The sequence below is a fragment of the Oryx dammah genome, unplaced genomic scaffold (assembly GCF_014754425.2).
Source record: "Oryx dammah isolate SB20612 unplaced genomic scaffold, SCBI_Odam_1.1 HiC_scaffold_11, whole genome shotgun sequence".
In the NCBI taxonomy this organism is placed as follows: Eukaryota; Metazoa; Chordata; class Mammalia; order Artiodactyla; family Bovidae; genus Oryx; species Oryx dammah.
In genome coordinates, this window is record NW_024070195.1 from 16,899,483 (window position 1) to 16,918,623 (window position 19,141).

The following is a 19,141-nucleotide window of genomic DNA, read 5'->3' on the forward strand; positions in this document are numbered from 1 at the left end:
AACTCCAGAGAAAAGAAAAGAATGTGTTAGACGGTAAGAGAAAGTTCAAGGCCGAGGAAAACCGCAGGAATCAGAAAAAATTAGCCCAGATATTCTTTGCAGGGTGAGACAGGGAGCTAATTCTCAGGGAACTAGTAAAGTCAGGCCAAGAGTCGAAGAAAAGCAAGTTAGACAGAGACTAAGAAAGGACCAATGTGCATATTGTCAAAAGCGAGGACACTGGAGAAGAGAGTGCCCTAAAAGAAAACTGGGGGGAAAGCCCACAAAAAAAGGTACCTTCCCCAGGGGCCCACGTCTTATATGCAGGAGATGATAACAATTGGGGGGGACAAGGCTCAGCCCCCCTCCCCGAGTCCTGGGTAACTATACATGTGGAGGGGAAACCAGTCGGCTTCATGGTGGACATGGAGCCCAATACTCAGTCCTTACTCCTCGTCAAGTGAGAGAATTTCTTGGGACTGTTGGGTATTGCAGGGTATGGATTTTGGGGTTTGCTAAAAAGTCCCAGCCGTTACATGAAGGGAGCAAGGAAAGTAAAAACTGGACTTGGACTGAGCCAATGAGACAGGCATTTCAAGAACTTTGGCAGGCTTTGCTGAAAGCCCCGGCCCTTGCTCTCCCTAACCCGTCTAAGCCCTTCCAACTGTTTGTGGATGAAAAACAGGGAGTAAGAAAGGGAGCCTCAACATAGCAATGGGGGCCTTGGAAGCGACCTGTAGCCTACCTCTCTAAAAGATTGGACCCAGTGGCCGCAGGGTGGCCACCCTGCCTCTGAATCATCGCAGCCACTGCTCTCCTGGTCCATGATGCCGACAAGTTAACGTATGGACAACAGCTCCTGGTCTACACTCCCCATGCCATTGAAGGAATTCTCAAGCAGCCCTCGGAGACTATAAAACCCCCATATTGACTGTGGGATTGCCACCCCCGGAAATGGGAACCCTGCCCCCGACCCTCAAGTATTCCTCTTCCGATCTAAGTTGGATTCAAGAGAATGCCAACTGTCTGGAGGGCAAGGACGGATGGTATCGAGACCAAAATGACAACTTGTTGCTTCCGGCTAACTTGGGTCGACACCTTTGCATGCACCTACATCAGACCGCCCATCTGGAAAAAAAAAAAAAAAAGACTCTAGCACTCTTACAGACAGCGTGTCTGTGGTTTCCCCGACAAAAGGCAACTATACAAGACATAGTCCATGCCTGTAAGGCATGCCAGATGATGAGACCAAAGAAAAGGACAGCACACAGCTATAAGGTACCAGGGAGAAAGGCCAGGACAACACTGGGAGATAGATTTTACAGAGGTAAGGCCAGGCAAGTATGGGTACCGTTATCTGTTAGTTCTGGTTGATACTTTCTCTGGGTGGGTGGAAGCATATCCCACTAAGAGGGAAATAGCAACAATGGTAGCTAAGAAAAAATCCTAGAAGAGATAGTGCCTAGGTTTGGGCTGCCGGTAACCATTGGCTCCGATAATGGACCTGCTTTTGTAAGTCAAATTGTTCAGGGTCTGGCCTTAGCTCTGGGGACCAAATGGAAACTACATTGCGAATACAATCCCCAGAGCTCAGGACAGGTAGAAAGAATGAATTGGACTCTAAAAGAAACTTTGGCAAAACTGGCAATAGAGACTGGTGGGGACTGGGTGACTCTCCTTCCCTTCGCTCTCTTCCAAGAGCATAATACCCCCTACAAGTTAAACCTAACCCCCTTTAAAATTGTTTATGGGGGGGGGTGCCCACCAGTGTGTGCACCACATCCCTCCAACCCTTTAAAAATGAAGCTCACCTGTCGACAGGACCCAGACAAATCACCCTGACCCTCCTGTTGGTGACCATCCTCCACGACCCGGGAACCACCAGTGGAAACCTGCACCAGCCGGCCAAGATCACCTGGAAACTTTAAAACGGACTGACGTGAGAGGTGCTTAACTTAACCTCAGAAACACATCCCCCGAACACCTGGTGGCCAGATCTGTACTTTGACCTAAAAAGGGGTGGTAGGACCTCTTATGGTGATATTATTAATACTCACTTTTGGCCCATGTATCCTGAACAAGCTTGTAACTTTTGTAAAAGAACATATTAATACAGTCCAACTACTCGTATTCAGGCAACAATACCAGGCCTTGCCCCAAAACATAGAGGAAGATTCCTCTGTATGATCAAAAGACAGGGGGGAATGTTAGGACCTGACCTGAGCCATGACATGCTCAACAGGCCACACTAGGCCTAAGCCTCAGGTTCTTGTAAGCATGAGTCATAATTCCGGGAAGCCCCACCAAAGTCCCCGATGACACCAAGGTCCCTGATGACACCAAGGTCCCTGATGACACCAAGCTCCACCCCCCGATGATGCCAAGGTTAAGTCAATCACCATGATGACCCAAGGTCGAGTCAATCACCACATGCCAACTACACTATTGCTGAGACAAAAGACCACCTGTATATAAGCAGCTGTGATTCAGAGCTCGGGGCTCTCATCAAGATTCCACTGTGCTGGATGAGACCTGGGCCCTAGCTTGAGCTAGCAATAAACCCCTTTATGCTTTTGCATTGCTGTGAACGTCTTATTCTCTCAGTTTTGGGGACTCGGACACTGGGCATAACACACTTACTTGTTTTACAATTACAGTTCACAGTGTACGTTCTTCAGTCAATAGCAATCTTCCCACAGTGAGCTATAATAGGTACTAAGAAGAGCCCCACTGGGGGCAAAAATACCCTAATATTTGCATATTTACTAATGAGACGTATCAAAAGGAAGGTAATTTCTAGAGTTTACCACTCCATTGTTTTCTATATTCCATATAATATTCTATACAACATATCAAATATATTTATCACATAATATATATCAAATATATAATATATAATAATATATCAATATATTATACTATAATTTATCATATAATATATAATGTATTAATTATATAATTAATATATAATATAATATATCAAATATATTCTATTCTATATATCAAATATATTTCTATATTTGATATTTCATTTCAAAATTGAGCCACCTAGTAAGGAAAATGAGTTAAGAGACCTCAATAATATATAGATAGAAAATCAGTTTTAAATGGGAGCATTGATGGATTATAATTTGGGGGTAATTTATTACTACTGTTCTAACTGTAGTCATTTTGATTCTCTACTGCATCAGGTTAATAATTTATTATAAATATTAATAGCAACACATGGACACATACTACTAAAGTTATAGTGAATAGAGAAATACATAGAATATATTAGGCAAGAAGTCAAAGTATAGCAAGTCAGCAATGGTAGTAAAGGGCAGTATTGCCTTGACCTGAAGGAAGGTTCTCAAAGTTTCTTGAAACACCAAGAACGAACCAGATGTGAGGAATTAGCTTAATTTGTAAACCAGAAACCCTACCAGAAGAAATTTAAGTTCATAAAAATATTACAATGCTAAAACCCCAAATTTAGACAGAGAATAGTATAGGGTAGGGTATATAAACATTCAAAATTCTCCATTGCTTAGTGCCTCATGCACTCAAGGACCACCCTCACTGAAATCTTTCTCTATTGCTCAACCTACAGGTACCAGCATTGAGAAAGAGATAGCTCTACTCCACAGGCAGTTGAACCCTACTTTTATGGCCTCATGGCTTTAAGAAGCATTCCATGAAACAGATTTCCACCATCCCATCCCATCTGGCTAACTGCCCATGGTCAGCAGGAGTCCTCACCCAGGGATCATTCCGCAATCCCCCTGGGTCCAGCTCCCAGCTTCTTGAACACCAGTGGACTTACAACCGTGTCCGAGGTATGCAAGGCTGCAGCATGGCTTGTCTGTGTGGTTCTCACTCCGTTGAGACTGTCACAGATTAGTGAGTTCACTTCCCAACTGCTTCAAATGCCTCCCCCGTCCCAGTGGATGGCCATGGAGGCAGGGATCTCTCCCCTGAGGTTTAGCTCCTTCTCTCCCAAGTGCAGGCTGGTCCCATTTGCTCTGCTCCTTCTTTCCCCTTCCTCCTTGTCCCATCTTTCTTTGTCCTACTGAGTTCTGTATGGATCCAGATATTCCTTCTCAGTAGTCAGGGAGTCCTGCCAGCATTCACCTGTTCTTCTGTGGGAACTGCTGCATCTTTAGACTTTCTTGATGCATGGGTGCAGATGGTGTACCCCACTTCCACCTACCCCTTTGTCATCTTGTCCACCCCCATTTTTGCATGTATTAGAAATGAGTTTCCCTTTCTGTTAAGTCGGAGAAGGCAATGGCACCCTACTCCAATATTCTTGCCTGGAAAATCCCATGGATGGAGGAGCATGGTGGGCTGCAGTCCATGGGGTCACTAAGAGTCGGACATGACTGAGTGACTTTACTTTCACTTTTCACTTTCATGCATTGGAGAAGAAAATGGCAACCCACTCCAGTGTTCTTGCCTGGAGAATGCCAGGGACAGGGGAGCCTGGTAGGCTGCCATCTATGGGTTCGCACAGAGTCGGACATGACTGAAGCGACCTAGCTGCAGCAGCAACAGTAGCACACATGTTTATCTTTGGCTTTTTGAGGAGAACACAGGTAAGTTTGGAAAAGGCAATGGCACCCCACTCCAGTACTCTTGCCTGGAAAATCCCATGGACGGAGGAGCCTGGTAGGCTGCAGTCCAAGGGTTTGCTAAGAGTCGGACATGACTGAACGACTTCACTTTCACTTATCTCTTCCATGCATTGGAGAAGGAAATGGCAACCCACTCCAATATTCTTGCCTGGAGAATCCCAGAGATGGGAGAGTCTGGTAGACTGCCATCTATGCGGTTGCACAGAGTCAGACATAACTGAAGCGACTTAGCAGTAGGAGGTAAGTTCCACTCTCTTCAGTTTAGTCATTCAGTGGTGTCCGACTCTTTGTGACCCCATGGATTGCGGCAACACAGGCTTCCCTGTCCATAACCAACTCCTAATCTCATGATTAGATCTCCTGATTAGATCATGAAGCTCAAACCTAGATACTCAGACCTTATAAATTTTTTATACATGAAAATATTTAACCTTTAAAAATCTCTCCCTATTGGTCCTACCTTCCAGTCTTGGACAATCATTTCTCTAGTCTGAGTTCCATCATTTTTTTTTTTTTTTGGAAACTCCTTATAATTAAGATCAAATGGCATTTGTCTTTCTCTGACTTAGTCTATTTAGCGTAATGCCCTCAGGTTTCATCCATGTTGCCACAAATGGAATGATTTCTTTCTTTTTCTAGTGGCTTTATAATATTTACCTATATATGTCACATCACATTGTTTTATCCATTCACCTGTTGAAAGACTGTTGTTTCTATACCAAGGCTACTGTGAATAATGCTGCAATAAACAGGAATACAGATCTCTCTTTGAGACAATGATTTCATTTCCTTTGACTACATATCCAGAAGTGGGATAATGGATCACATAACCGTTCTCTTTTAAATTTCTTAAGGATCCTCCACAGTATTTTTCCATGGTAGTTGCACTGGTATACATCCATACCAACAGTGCATAAGCACTCCTTTTTCTCCACATCGTCAATAACATTTGTCATTTCTTACATTTTTGGTACTAGCTTTTCAAACAGGTATGAAGTGATATCTCTTGTGCTTTTGATCTGAATTTCCTTTGATCATTAGTGATGCTGAGCATCTTGTCATATACCTGTTGACCATCTATATGTCTCATTTGTGGGAAAATACCTGTTCTTTAAAGATGTAGCATACATTATGTTTACTATATTCCAATATATGAAACTCAGTTGCCGAACTATATATCAACAATGAACTATTCAGTTTAGTTCAGTTCACTTCAGTCACTCAGTCGTGTCTGACTCTTTGAAATCCCATGAATTGCAGCAACCAGGCCTCCCTGTTCATCACCATCTGCCAGAGTTCACCCAAACTCTTGTCCATCGAGTCAGTGATGCCATCCAGCCATCTTATCCTCTGTCATCCCCTTCTCCTCCTGCCCCCAATCCCTCCAGCACCAGAGTCTTTTCCAATGAGTAAAATCTTCACATGAGGTGGCCAAAGTATTGGAGTTTCAGCTTTAGCATCAGTCCTTCCAAAGAATACCCAAGACTGATCTCCTTTAGAATGGATTGGTTGAATCTCCTCGCAGTCCAAGAGACTCTCATGAGTCTTCTCTAACACCACAGTTCAAAAGCATCAATTCTTTGGCGCTCAGGTTTCTTCACAGTCCAACTCTCACATCCATACATGACCACTGGAAAAACCATAGCGTTTGACTAGATGGACCTTTGTTGGCAAAGTAATGTCTCTGCTTTTAAATATGCTGTCTAGGTTGGTCATAACTTTTCTTTCAAGGAGTAAGCCTCTTTTAATTTCATGGCTGCAATCACCATCTACAGTGATTTTGGAGCCCCTAAAATAAAGTCTGACACTGTTTCCACTGTTTCCCCATCTATTTCCTATAAAGTGATGGGACCAGATGCCATGATCTTTGTTTTCTGAATGTTGAGCTTTAAGCCAACTTTTTTCACTCTCCACTTTTACTTTCATCAAGAGGCTTTTTAGTTCCTCTTCACTTTCTGCCATAAGGGTGGTGTCACCTGCATATCTGAGGTTACTGATATTTATCCTGGCATTCTTGAATCCAGCTTGTGCTTCATCCAGCACAGTATTTCTCATGATGTACTCTGCATATAAGTTAAATGAGCAGAGTGACAATATACAGCCTTGATGACCTCCTTTTCCTATTTGGAATCAGTCTGTTGTTCCATGTCCAGTTCTAACTGTTGCTTCCTGACCTGCATATAGGTTTCTCAAGAGGCAGGTTAGGTGGTCTGGTATTCCCATCTCTTTCAGAATTTTCCATAGTTTATTGTGATCCACACAGTCAAAGGCATTGGCATAGTCAATAAAGCAGAAATAGATGTTTTTCTGGAACTCTCTGGCTTTTTTGATGATCCATCGGATGCTGGCAATTTGATCTCTGGTTTCTCTGCCTTTTCTAAAACCAGCTTGAACATCAGGAAGTTCAAGGTTCACATCTTACTGAAGCTTGGTTTGGAGAATTTTGAGCATTACCTTCTAGTGTGTGAGATGAGTGTAATTGTGCAGTAGTTAGAGCATTCTTTGGCATTGCCTTTCTTTGGGATTGGAATGAAAATTGACCTTTTCCAGTCCTGTGGCCACTGCTGAGTTTTCCACATTTGCTGGCATATTGAGTGCAACACTTTCACAGCATCATCTTTCGGGATTTGAAATAGCTCAACTGGAATTCCATAACCTCCTTGAGCTTTGTTTGTACTGATGCTTTCTAAGGCCCACTGGATTTTATGACATTCCAGGATGTCTGGCTCTAGCTGAGTGATCAGACCATCATGATTATCTTGGTCATGAAGATCTTTTTGTACAGTTCTGTGTATTCTTGCCCCCTCTTCTTAATATCTTCTGCTTCTATTAGGTCCATACCATTTCTATCCTTTATTGAGCCCATCTTTGCATGAAATATTCCCTTGGTATCTCTAATTTTCTTGAAGAGATCTCTAGTCTTTTCTATTCTGTTGTTTTCCTCTACTTCTTTGCATTGATCGCTGAGGAAAGCTTTCTTATCTCTCCTTGCTATTCTTTGGAACTCTGCAATCAGATGCTTATATCTTTCCTTTTCTCCTTTGCTTTTAACTTCTCTTCACAGCTATTTGTAAGGCCTCCCCAGACAGCCATTTTGCTTTTTTGCATTTCTTTTCCATGGGGATGGTCTTGATCCCTGTCTCCTGTACAATGTCATAAATCTCCGTCCATAGTTCATCAGGCACTGTATCTATCAGATCTAGTCCCTTAAATCTATTTCTCACTTCCACTGTATAATCATAAGGAATGAAATATTAGAAAACGGAATAAAGAAAATAGTCCCATTTACTATTTCATCAAAAAAAAAGAGATACAACACTTAGAAATAAACTTAAGCAAGGTGTTGAAAAATTTTATGCAAAACCTTTAAGACATTCATAAGAGAAATTTAAAAAGAGTTAAAGATATGTAAAGCTAGGTTTTCAATTCAATGTGTTTCTTGAGGTAGGATTTGTATTACTATAAATTCCCTCTTAGAACTGCTTTTGTTGCATCCTATAGGTTTTAGATCATCATGTTTTCATTGTTCTTTGTTTCTAGGAATGTTTTTATTTCCCTTATTTCTTCAGTAACCTGTTCATTATTTAGAAATGTGTTGTTTAATCACCATGTGTTTGTGTTCTTTAATTTTATTCTTTCCTATTATTGATATCTAGTCTCATAATGTGGTCAGAGAAAATGCTTGATATAATTTCAATTTCCTTAAATTTACTGAGGTTTGATTAGTGACCCAAGATGAAGAAAATGTTCCATGTACACTTGAGAAGGATGTGTATTCTTCTGCATTTGGATGGAATGTGCTAAAGATATCAATTAGTTCTATTTGCTCTAATATTTCCTTTTGGGCTTATGTTTCCTTATTAATTCTCTGTTCTGTTGATCTGTCCATTGGTATAGGACGGTCAATTTCCCCTTTTTTGTCAGTGTTTACCTTATGTATTGAGGTGTTCTTATGAGGGTACATAAATAGTTAAAGTTGTTATGTCTTTTTCTTGGACTGATCCCTTGATCATTTGGTAGTGTCCTTCTTTATCTCTTATGATAGTTTTGATTTTAAGGTCTATTTTTTCTGATATGAGAATTGCCAATCCGGCTTTCTTTTGATTTCCATTTGCATGGAACATCTTTTTCCATCCTCTCACTTTCAGTCTGTATGTGTCTCTAGGACTGAAGTGGGTCTCTTGTAGACAGCATATATATGGGTCTTGTTTTTGTATCCATTCAGCTAGTCTGTGTCTTTTGGTAAGAATGGGAGAAGATAATAGCAAATAAAACAACTGATAAAGGATTGCTTTCCGAAATACAAGCATCTCAAACAACTCAGTCACCAAAAGCATAGTCAAGAGCTGCAAAAATAAACTAGTGAGACCACATCAAACTCAAAACCTTCTACATAGTTTAAGAAGCCATCAATAAAATGAAATGACAACCTATTGAATCAAAAGATATTTGCAAGTCACATATTTGGTTTTTGCTTCATATCCAAGTACATATGAGACTCATGCAACTCAGTAGGAAAAGAAATCAAACAACCCAAATCATTAAATGAGCAAAGGAAGAGTTAGTGTTTTGAAAAATCTTAGAGTAGACTGTAGATGAGAGATACTGTTAGGTTTTCCTTCCAGAACAGAAGCCTGTGTCTTCCTGGCATTGGATTCTTTATCTCCAATCACCTGTTTGGTGATTGGAGTTCACAGTATACATCCTTCACTCGATAGCAATCACCCTACAGTGAGCTATATGTGCTAAAAATACCCTACAAATATAAAAAACTAATAAGACATATTTAATCTTGCTCCTGCTACTGCTGCTAAGTTGCTACAGTCGTGTCCGACTCTGTGCGACCCCATATGATTTTTAGGATTTTCCACTCCATTGTTTTCTACATTCTATTTCAAAATTGAAACACCTAGTAAGGAAAAATGAGTAGGGGACATCAACAATACATGGATAGAAAGTCAGTTAAAACTGGGAGCATTACTGGATTATTATTTGGGGGAATGTATTATTACTAATACTATTGTAATTTTATTCCCTTTACTTCTCAGGTATGCTAGGCTGATATTTATTTAAAATATTAATACCAACATAGAGACACATAGTACTCAAGTTACAGTAGACTGAGAGAGACAAAGCCTATGAGGCAGGAAGTGAAAACATAGAAAATTAGCAATGGTATCAAAACAAGGGGCAGTACTACCTCAAAAGAAAGCAGAGTTCTCTAATTTTTGGAGACAACACGAACAAGCCAGATGGGAGCCAGCCAGCTTAAACTGTGTACCAGAAACTGCACCAGAAGGAAAATGAAGTTCATGAAATATGCTGATGCTAAACACCAAAATCCAGGCAGTAAGAGAATAGGATAGGGTTTATGTAGATGCTGAAAACTACTCAGAGAGGTAGACATGGAAGCAAATATATGAATGAGCATCAGAAAAATCAAAGCACAAAAGGGTCTGAAAAATAAATTGCAAAGAGACTTAGTAGTCTGATCAAAAGAATAAGAGAATCAAATTAGAAAACCAAAATATAAAGACTCCTGCACGTGATAGACCCAGAGAATGGTCAGCAGAGAAAATTTTGTCCTTAGTGACCAGCGAACAGAAGCCTTCAGCATCAGGAACAAACCCCCTGGGCAGGACTCACGACTGTGTGCTTCTGGGAACAGCCTCAGTTTCAAAGTTTGGGCACTGTACCACCTAAAAGCGAACACAGACAAGGATTATAGCTTGCTATGGCACTGAATCAAGAGAGTAGTGTTTGTTAGTTTATTTTCTCATTCAACTATAAAGTTAATGAATCACTAACCAATGATAATTGACACCATCAGTTTCCAGTCAGATCCTCTTTAGTCATACAATGAATATCTGAACCTGTTATATGATCCTCAATAAAAGTTTTAATAATTAAATTTATTGATGTTTAATTGAAGGGTAATTACTTTACAATACTGTACTGCTTTCAGTGAAGCATCAGCATGAATCAGCCATAGGTATACCTATGTGCCCCCCGCTTTTGAATCTCCTTGCCACCTTCCTTTCCATCCCACCCCTCAAAGTTGTTACGGAAAAATATGGAAGGTTTCACAAATTTGTGTGTCATCCTTGGGCAGGGGCCATGCTAATCTCAGTATTATTCCAATTTTTTTAATATATGTGCTACCAAAGCAAACACACGAATAACAATTTAACAGAAAAAAATCATATAGTCAGTCATCTACCAACAGAAGATCAATCACATTAGAATTAGGGTATTCTGCTATATTTACTGCCTCTTATGAAATTGAATTTTATTTTATTTTATTTTTTTTTTATTTTTTTTTTGAAATTGAATTTTATAATGTCCAAGTTCCATGAAGGAATTAAGCATATATTTAGGCATAAGACATGTATAAATGCACAGAAATATATGCACACAAATACGTCTATGTTATACAAGCTATTATTCTCCTTGCCTGTCACAATAAGCTCTTTAGTTGATGAGAGAGATAGTCCCAAATTTCTCCAACTTATATGTCTTCATTTTGAAAACCACTTCTTTTATTTTCATCACCCAGTTTTAAATAACCATTTTATTCTTAGATACGATGCCCCTTTAAACTAAATAAGAACAGAGAAAATCTACTAACTGTTGATATCTTATCCTTAATTAAATTACCACTCTTCTGGTATATTGGAAAAATAATCACGTTCAGATCTCATTCAGGAAGATAAAATCTCTATTTTATCAGTTCTCTTGTCCAAACTCAATTTTGCTCACTTTAGTCTTAAATTCTGCTTACTTACAAAGGATGGACAGGAAGAGTAATATTAAAATCATGCATGCAAGAGTCTATGATTTTATGCTTCTGTTGGCCAAAGGTAAGGCCAGGAGTAATTTCGGAAATATTACAATACATCACGGAAGCATGAAGGTCTAGTTCTACTATCAAAGAGGAGATGTTTGGAGATTGTTCAAAAACTAAGCTCTATGGGTTGTCAGGATGTACTCCACATCAGACAGATAAATTTTGTCCCTAAAAAGTCCAAGTCAGGAAAGGGTAGGCCTTGTTTTCAGAGTCAATGACGTTGTCTTGGGTGCTGACCAGGTAATATTCTTGTTTTACCATTTGGAGAGATATTTGCTATTTTCTTGAAGAAACAAACGTAATGAGAAGATTAAAGTTGCATAAAAGTAGAAGAGCTGCCAAGGTGCCTAGAAGAGAGGCTAGCCAACCACACTGATAATTGTCAGAGACTGTAACAGTGAGTGTTTTATAGACAGAGCAGAACAAGTGGATAAAACCAATGTTCTAGGGTCACTTTATTTTGCAGTCAAAGACAAAATATTTTTCTCTTTAAGCAGAGTCATCACAGCTCCGGATGTGGTCCCAGTTACACACATGCAGACCAAGAGCCCACGGGCATGTGTGATGTGACATCAGGAAGTGAACAAATGACTGTACTGGTGCCCAGTCACCTGCATCTGCTAATAATGGAACCTGGGGAAAATTACTTGCCCTTTCCAAGTCATCACATCATTAACAGAACTTGATGATCATAGTGAAGATTAAGGCTATCTCACAGGGTTCCTGTGAAACACAAATTTTAAGATGTTTTAAAGCTTTTGGGAAAGTATCAAAGACATGCATGGGGTTACTAAGGTGAGTGAGCAGATCCAAGGTACAGTATCCTTTTTCTCTTAGTATTCTCTTTGTACTCAAAAGTAGTGATCAGTCAGTTATATGTTTACTCTTACCCCAGCGTGATGGTAAACCACACAGATCAACTGGACTTTTCTTGTCATTTCAGTGTCTAAAATGCAAGCATTAGTCAATGTAGAGTGAAAAAATTACAAACTCCTACATGGCCTTGCTGCCAGAGTCTGCAGAGTCCTAACATTAAACTGTTTAAAAAAAAATGGCCTAGACACTCTGGCTCAGAATTAAGTGCCAAATGTTTGCAGAGCACAGAAGTACTTCTGGAAGCAATATAAAATTACAGGGAGTAACCTAATTCTCCAACTGTCTATCTGTGCAAATATCATCATCCATTTAAATTTACACAGAAGACGCTCCTTTCCCACCCCAGCTACTACAGCACCAACTCCTGCTATGAGCTATAGGGAAAGAGAAGGCTTCCCTCCACAGGATGGATTTGATAACCTCAGGTGACTAGATCATCTCAGAATGGCTCATGTTTTTTATTTTAGCAGGGTCGTGCCTGCTCCATTTGCTGGTCATGTCAAATCTGCTGTTGTGCCAGGCAACTCATGCCTGTTCTGCTGTTCTGACGTGTTTGACATCCCCCTGGAATCCCTTGCTGCTGCTAAGTCACTTCAGTTATGTCCGACTCTGTGCAACCCCATAGACGGCAGCCCACCAGGCTACCCCGTCCCTGGGATTCTTCAGGCAAGAACACTGGAGTGGGTTGCCATTTCCTTCTCCAAAGCATTAAAGTGAAAAGTGAAAGTGAAGTTGCTCAGTCATGTCCGACTTAGGGACCCCATGGACTATAGCCTACCAGGCTCCTCTGTCCATGGGATTTTCCAGGCAAGAGTGCTGGAGTGGGGTGCCATTGCCTTCTCTGTATCAACTCATTAACCCTTCCTCATATAACAATTATTGAAGAAAAAAAAAAACAACTCTGGGTAAATTACAGACCTGTTTATCAATGCCGCCAGGCTGTCCCACGACTTCCATAACCCTTCCACCATAATGTTCCATGAGTTTGTAAGTACTGTGGTGTTGGTGGTTTAGTTGCTAAGTCGTGTCCAACTCTTGTGACCCCATGGACTGTGTAGCCCACCAGACTCCCAGAAGGTACCTTCGCTTAACTGACTGGGCTATACTATACTTCAAACAAGAAGGCTGCATTAGCCAAATTTCAAATAGCAGAGTCTCTAGGTCAAAGAAGGTGTCAGCTCATAAGATGTGGAAATCGAAGAAAAGATCAGTTTTGTGAAATCTTTAAGATTTCTAAGAAGTAGGATAACTTTTTCAATTTCCATTCATTCATTTCCTTTTGTAAATTTCCAAAATAAATTATTTTGTATTTGTCAGCCAAGAATGCCATAAAAGAACACAATAGACTCAGTGGAATCAACAACAGAAATTTACTTCCTTACAGTTCTGGGGGCAAGAAGTCCCAGAATAAGGCACCAGGAAGGTGTGGTTCTGGTAAAAATTCTTTCCTTCCAGGCTGGATTCTCTGTGCGTCCTCACGGGGTGAGGGGGAGGGAAGAGATAGAGGAAAAGACACAGAGACACAGGTAATTCTCTGGTGTTTCTCTTCATGAAGACACTAAACCTATTGGATCAGTGTTCCACCCTAAGGGCTGATTTAACCTTAAGGGGCTTCACTGGTGGCTCAGATGGTAAAAAATCTTCCTATAATGTGAGAGACCTGGGTTCTGTCCCTGGGTCTGGAAGATTCCCTGGAGAAGGGAATGGCAAGCCACTCCAGTATTCTTGCCTGAGAAATCCCATGGACAGAAGAGTCTGGTGGGCCACAGTCCATGAGATCCCAAAAAGTTGCAACCCTTTTCAAAACACAGTACTTTGGCAGCTAGGGCTCTAACACATGAACTTGAAGAACACGCATTCAGCCCACAATACTACCTGACACAAAGCACTTTTAGGTGGGACCAGGGAAAAGGAAGCATGCTAATTTTCTGGTCCTTCAATTCTCTTTGGGCTTTCTGCTCCAGGCTCAGAGCAAATAGCCAATAAATGAGAACTGCTCTGCAGTGAACTGTGTGGATGGAACATGTTAAACAAAGCTGAATCCTGGTCACAAAAACAAATAATGGTAGTTTTTTAATGCCACAAATTGTTGTTTTAAGATTTGCAGTGAATGAATAACTTTAGAGCTACAGTAGAAGGGGTGTTTAAAATTGGAAACAATTATTCTCTTTCTAAGGAAGGTATTTATAAGTTGTATGTTAATTCTTTTAGGTCAATCAAGGAGCACACAGTAGAGCAGACAGCTAATAAAAAGCGGTGCTAGAGGTTTCTGTTCAATTCACATAGTTCTTTTTAATCACTAGTTTTTGTTTCATCCTCCATTTTTGACTGTCCATTTTTTTCCAGCTCTCCCAAGGAATCTCTTGAAATGTGCATAACTTTCGCTAAAGATTAGTTTTTCTCTATCAATGTGTTAGTTAGATTTTTCTACTCTTACTATTCTCAGTCCATTGCTTAGTATTTCCTATAAGTTTATGTCATGTTTTTCTGCCGCACTATTTTGTCTCCATAAACAACATTGTATTCTGCACCTGGGATGAACACTAAGGATTTTGGTGGGCAGATTCAGAGATAAGTCAGAGTCATAACTGTATTACTCCTTATAAGGGAATATATTGGCTCTAACCCACAGTAAACAAGAGATTAAATGATTAAATACAGGTTCATGCATGCATTCTAAGTCACTTCAGTTGTGTCCAACTCTTTGCAACCCTATTGACTGTAGCCCAACAGGCTCCTCTGTCCATAGGATTGGCCAGGCAAGAATACTGGAGTATGCTAATATACCCTCTTGCAAGGGATGCTTCTCACCTAGGGATCAAACCTGAGTCTTGTTATATCTCCTGCATTGGCAGAAATGTTCTTTACCACTGCTGTCACCTGGGAAGCACCAAGTATTGGTACAAAAGTACTATATTTTGTTCAAATACTAAAAAATGAAAAAAAAAAGATGATTAAATAGAGAAGGGAAAAGGTTGAACTGAGAAAAGTTAGATGTTAAATCATTTTTATAGAGACAATGTATATAAAAAGTAGGAAACAAATGACTTTCAAATTTTGTGGTGCTCCCCATCAAAAAAATTACATGTCTATCACACAGGTTAATGTTCTGGTAACAGGTTCATCTACTGAATGTCCAACAACCCTAACTAATTGCCTGATCACTTTCAGGATGAACAAGTTGCCCAGGGAAAACAGTACTATATCAATGCCACCAAGAGCTGCCACACCAATTCCTTCCATACTCCCGAAGAAAGAGAAAAAGCCAAATAGATGAATATGAGATGAGACAGTATATAGATGAGACAGTATCAGATGAAACAGTATGTAGCTTACCAAGCTTCAGATCATTAGAGGTAATGGTAACTGTACATGCAGAAAAAGGTGGAGGAACCATAAGCAATTGAAGAAAAATTATATTATGCACTTGATGAAGCATGAGCAATATCAAGGGATGACTAAAGATTTGTAGTAGCAACATAAATAACGGATCTATAGATCGTCCATGCAGACAACTTTAGTTCAACCAATGTGTTAGACACTATTCTGTAAGAAAACAGGAAATGAATGGGAACTTCCATGTATAAAATATAATATTGCAAAATTCATGAATATGTAAGAAACACACCCCAGTTTTGAGTACTCCCTGTTACTAGTGACTCCTACTTTGGAATCCTATACTGCACCACCCGAGCCACCGCATCTGCCTTTCAAGGCTCTCGATTCTGCTTCTACTTCTCTGACTCCTCCTTCATTCATCATTCTCAATGACTCTTCTGTCACCTTTTATTCTTAATTTGTGTCTCCCCCACAATGACCTATCTAACATTGCTTTGCTTCTCATGGCCGCAACAATTACCTCTGTTCTGAGGGTAACACAGTTTGCATATCAAGCTTCAATCCTTATGGCAGCTACAAATTTTCATCATTATGATCTCTCATTTCTGATTTCCTGCCTTATCCTTCATCCTAACATTATTTAAAATATATTCATATGCATCCCCCATTAAAACACTTTCTTCTCTCTCTACAACTTTCTTAACGATACCAGCATTCTTTTCCTCTGTTAAGCTCATTAATATTGAGGATGATCAAGTAAAGGAAAAAGGCCAAAGAGGAAGAGGAGGAGGGTTTTTCAATAAGCTTAAATTTAAAGTTTATTGAGAGTTACTACATGGCGTCACATTTTACTAAGGACTTATGTGCATTACTATATTTAATCCTACTCAGTTTTCTGTTCTTTACCATAAAAACCGTTCATGATTATAAAGAAATCAAGCATATTAGCTAGAGATCTTCAGCCCCTGGGATTTTCAGGCTCAATTCTGCTAGTAGTAGTGAACTAGGGGGAAAAACCCTCCATTGTGAATCCCACTGATGCTGTTACTAAAGACAACGCTGTGCCATTTTCTGCCCGGACACATGTCAACAAAACAGACTTTTCTGAGATCAGCAGGAGACTGGTGTGGGATCAACTGAGGAAAGAATGCCTGTTAGAAATGTCATGTCTTCTTCCTTGTCTCTTTGTTGTAATATCATAAAACAAATATCAAAATATAAAAAATATCACAAATATAAAAAATCAATATGAATGACTCAACTGATTCATTAATACAAATGAATCACTGGGTGACAATGATGTGGGCACAGGTGGAATCCCTCTTTCCTAGGTCAGGCACTGCAGGCACATACTGACTTGCCATAAATAATTAGATTCTGTCATACAAATATACAAAGATAAAAGAACTCACTGAGTGGTGGTAGAATTTCAGAGGAAAAAAGAAAATTCTTCATGTTATAAATTATAACTCATCAGAAGAATTAGTTCCTAAAATAACCTAGATTTTTGATAATTCTGTGAAGTGTGAACTAATAGCTTACATTTTATACTTTTGCAACTTTTACTACCTTCAAAAATCTCTGTATACGCATAGGAATAACCAAACGTTTTTTAGATCCGCTGCTCTGAGCAAAGATCACATGTTACCAAAACCACTGAATTATGATTATTTTAATGAAACCGTTTGTTATGGTTGCTTAGAATGAAGACCTTAGTAAGTGGATACTCATGTTATTGTACTCCTGGCATAGACCTGTGTATCATCTAGTTATGATACAGTGGAGTATGAAAGATGTCTCAGATGCTATTCTATGAAGCACCAGAGACAATATTAAAAAGTCATACAAACTTCGTGCACTCATAGAGAGGCAATTCAGGCAGGTGAGCATGCAGCAGAGGGCTTTCTCGCTTTCTTCATGAATGAAAAAGGTGACCACTGTAATGCGTAAGGTGTTTGGAATTATCTCATTTTGTAAGAAACAGATTCATGGTTTCTATATTCTAGACTGCAACTACATAAAGCAGGAGCCTAGGCATTCATATGGAGAAGGTTTCAATGCAATTTTTGACATGGGCAGCCTTCCCTGCATTCCACACAATTCCACCAAAAGCTTGCCTCTTCCTGGCACAGGTGTTTGAAATATTTTCAACAATAAGAGAACTAGAAAACAGAAATTCCAAGATCAGAATTTTCTTCAAGTATTACAGGATATTTGCTATTGAAGTTCCACTTGTCTTCTTTCTGTGTTCTCAAATCAATGGATGAGAGTGGGAAGGAAGAAAAGAGAAAGTTAAAAGTAAACTTGACTTATGTTTCTACTTTTTAGATTCCTAATAGTTTTCTCATAGGCTGGCTCCAAAATCCGTATCTAGAGAGTTTTATATTGGTGTGTATTCCCCAAATCTTAATTTGATAATTAGAAGTGAAAAACATAAGCAAATACTAATAAAACACAGAAGAAGTCATTATCTTTTGGGTATTCAGATTATTTTTCCAGTAAGGCGGAAGATGTACAAGGTTCGCATTTACTGGTCAGGACTCCCATTCCTGATGTCCAGAGATGAAGATGTGAGTCATTCTGCATTTGATAACCTGTTCAAATGCCTGCACAGGGATTCACATAAACTTGAAATGTACACAAAGATCCTGGTGTGGCGAATTCGCAAAACGTACTAAATCCACAGCCATCCCATCCAGCTCTGAGGTGGTCATAATGATCTAACCCATAGCAAGCTTCTTTGAAATTTACAGCTTTTTAATGCATGCTCTGTGAAATGGGTCTTCTCTTAAAAAAATAAACACAGACTCTGTAGAGATGTCAAAATCTAAGAGGGCAATTTGTTAACATTTCTTATTTTCATTTAATAGAAAATCAAAAGAAAATCCACCCCTACGATTGAGAGAATGAAGCTCCTATTAAAATTAGTCAAAAATAGCAGAAGCTGGCATTACAAAGAAGACTATAAAGAGATTCTGTAAGAATCACAGCCAATTATTTGGGTCAAGTTATTAGAATCAAAGAATTAGATAATTGTTCATGGTTCTGGTCATGCTACCAAGAAGACTGAATTCTCAGGATTCTTTATGAAAGCCAGCCACGAATTGTCAGCCAACTATCACAATGTTTCACCTGACAAGATAAGTGCTTTGCAGCTTTGTATAAATAGCCTGAGGTTTACTGAACTGTCTAAAGATTGTTACGATGCTGTCTTAGTCTTTCTGGGTTGCTATAACAAAACATCACTTAAAAACAATGGAAATGGATTTCCACAGTTTGGTCATGCAGGGTCCTTTCTGGTCACACACTTCTTACTGTATCCTCACATGGGGGGAGGGCTCGGGAGCTCTGTGCATCTCTTATATATAAAAACACTCATCTCATTGAAGAGGCTTCATCCTTATAACTCTATCACCTCACAAAGGCACCACCTAGGGTAACCCCTATAGGGTTACCAAAATCATGGGGATCAGGATTTCATCAT

The 19,141-nt window shown here is 39.6% G+C and overlaps 1 non-coding gene and 1 pseudogene across 1 annotated transcript; one reads left to right on the forward strand and one right to left on the reverse strand.

Annotated features, from left to right (window-relative positions):
- Window positions 1-933: 933 nt before the first annotated feature.
- LOC120870253 lies at window positions 934-18,335 on the forward strand (annotated as a pseudogene).
- Window positions 10,663-10,769, reverse strand: LOC120870670. The gene has a single exon (XR_005722869.1). It is a non-coding gene; the product is annotated as a U6 spliceosomal RNA (small nuclear RNA).
- Window positions 18,336-19,141: the final 806 nt, after the last annotated feature.